Source organism: Portunus trituberculatus, chromosome 17, assembly GCF_017591435.1.
Source record: "Portunus trituberculatus isolate SZX2019 chromosome 17, ASM1759143v1, whole genome shotgun sequence".
In the NCBI taxonomy this organism is placed as follows: domain Eukaryota; kingdom Metazoa; phylum Arthropoda; class Malacostraca; order Decapoda; family Portunidae; genus Portunus; species Portunus trituberculatus.
The window spans coordinates 29,032,525-29,035,024 of record NC_059271.1 but is presented as its reverse complement, the minus strand read 5'-3'; the positions used below and the strand labels follow the sequence as shown (position 1 = coordinate 29,035,024).

Sequence of the window (2,500 nt, the reverse complement as noted above, 5' to 3'; positions counted from 1 at the left end):
TCCAAAAATGCGATAAAGGACTTCTTCCTTCCACTCACGATTGAAGACACGAGACACTTCGAGAACCACGTCACTCCTCTTAGCAGACATGATGACCTGGATATGAATGGAAACTTGTGTCAGCGTGTACAGGGAAAACAAGCTGCATCGGGCCCGCAATCCGTTAATTGTCCTCTATAAGTGCATATTACTTACATCCACATTCTAGTTTCCCTCCTTCCGTAAAGAAAGCCCAAAAATACAATGAAAATAAAACCTGCTTTTTATTTGGATTCATGAATATAATATACTGTGAGCAATGAGTCACATATCTACATATATCTTAATGTGGTATATTATTCTAAATAAGAATAAATAGCAAAATTGTTTTAAAATCCAGCAAGCCACAATAAAAAAAATTCTGCAGGAAATAAAGGACTAAAGATGATCTGTACTGGATCTTATGATACAGTAAAATTTGTTTCCTATTAATTTCATTTTATGGCTGTTGTCAAATAAATCAAATAATATTATTTATATATTTGCCAAATAAATAAAATAATATTTTTTCTAATATTATCAATTTACTTAATAGAAATGACAGGCATTACTGAGGATTTCATTTAAACTCGGAAAAATGCATTAATTTTCACCGTGTACCCTAAGAGGAAATGAGGATTGCTTCCTGCCTATTGGAATTGTAGATTTCAACCAGATAGATGAACCAGATAGATGACTGCATTTTGAAGACACTAAAAGAAAAATAGTTTTAACGGATAGCAACTCAGCTTGGCACACCTCACACCGTCAGGTCAGTCATGTCCTGGTTCCTACTAGAGTTCAGCTGATCTTGATCGCCCTGTCGCTACAACTGTAATATTTGCGTTGTCACATTTAATGCTAGTAACACCTTCGAAGGTCCACAGCAACGACTTTATAAATTCTAAACCTAATTTTGTTTGGTACTTGCACAGCTGGCAAATGGTAAGTTCATACATAAACACAGGAGACCTATTTTTCAGAATTTCATCGTGCATAATGAGTTGAAGTAATTACCTGTAGAGAATAGCAGGGCAGGTGTAAATCTTCCTATACTTCAGTGCTGCTGGACGTTCGTCTTGAATACACGGACCAGCCGAGTGGATGATGTGCTAACCTTCAAGTCAGGCTGCTACTGCTGAAGTGCTTCCATCTCCAACACAGTCCCATGGTCATGTTTGCTGCAAAACGTGCAAATTCGAAACATAATGCTTCAAACAACATTTTCTTTACTCGTCAGAGAGAGAGAGAGAGAGAGAGAGAGAAACTTTAAAATCGAAGTGAAGCACGTAAGGAAGGTAACAGGAAAAAAGAAAAGGAAGTAAGAACAAATAAGGAAGATGAGGGACACGAAAGCAGGTACTAAGATTAAAAGACACTATCACTAATTTGATAGACAAGAGAACCCGTGATCACTGAAGGAGACACAGAAGAGGCGGCGACAAATAGAGCCAGTGAGGAAGAGATACGGAGGTAGGTATCACTTGGTAGTTACGAGGCAAGAAGATGCGATTAAAGTTATGCTAGAATGAACCTTATTGAAAATTATGGGAAAAATAATGTTATGATCAAAGTATGCGAGATGTACGTTATAGGAAAACAAACCCTAGGATTAAGATATTGGGAAATAAATCTTAATACACTAGAAGCCTTGTTGGAATGAAATGGCGCTATAAATCGAGTGTATACTGAGAGAGAGAGAGAGAGAGAGAGAGACAGCAGACACAGAAACCGAGAAGAGAGACAGACAGAGATAGAAATAATGGATATGTCTGTATAATTCAGATGAAGATAAATACAAATGCAACATACCCTGTTCTTCTCTGCAGCACTGAAGCTCCCAATCAGCAAGTATGTACGAGTACTACCGAGGTGGCAGCTGGAGGCGAGCGCGGAACACCCTGGAAATGAGAAAAAATAATAAAATAAAAAAAATCACAAGTACTTTATAACCGTTTGTTGAATTATTTTGCTATTTGGATGTTGTTGGTCTATGCGTGGCGTGCTGAGTGTTATGGTGAGATAGGAAGGGTACATGTTTGGTTTGGTGTAGGTGACTGGAAGCAGGGTTTGACATGTGACTATGGGTGACTGGTGACTGGAGGCAGGGTTAGGCAGGTGTGTGTGTGTGTGTGTGAGTGTGTGTGGATGACTGGAGGCAGGGTGCGGCAGTCTGTATGGGTGACTGGAGGCAGGGTGCGGCAGTGTCTGTATGGGTGACTGGAGGCAGGGTGTTGCAGTGTCTGTATGGGTGACTGGAGGCAGGGTGCGGCAGTGTCTGTATGGGTGACTGGAGGCAGGGTGCGGCAGTGTCTGTATGGGTGACTGGAGGCAGGGTGCGGCAGTGTGTATGGGTGACTGGAGACAGGGTGCGGTAGTGTCTGTATGGGTGACTAAGTAGGGTGCGACAGTCGTCCATAGATGCTTGTTGAACCTCGAGTTTTTGTAACCGAGTAAAATTCATTATCAATAAAAAAAAAGG

The 2,500-nt window shown here is 40.6% G+C and overlaps 1 long non-coding RNA gene across 1 annotated transcript in view; it reads right to left on the bottom strand.

Annotated features, from left to right (window-relative positions):
- The window catches only part of LOC123505137, a 7,974-nt gene that overhangs the window by 234 nt on the left and 5,240 nt on the right, over nt 1-2,500 (bottom strand). Inside the window, exons 2-4 of the long non-coding RNA XR_006675062.1 lie at nt 1,831-1,919; nt 1,036-1,199; nt 1-96 (exon numbers count right to left, since the gene is read on the bottom strand). The exon at nt 1-96 is cut by the window's left edge and continues 234 nt beyond it. This is a non-coding gene — a long non-coding RNA (uncharacterized LOC123505137). The remainder of the gene's footprint in view (nt 97-1,035; nt 1,200-1,830; nt 1,920-2,500) is intronic.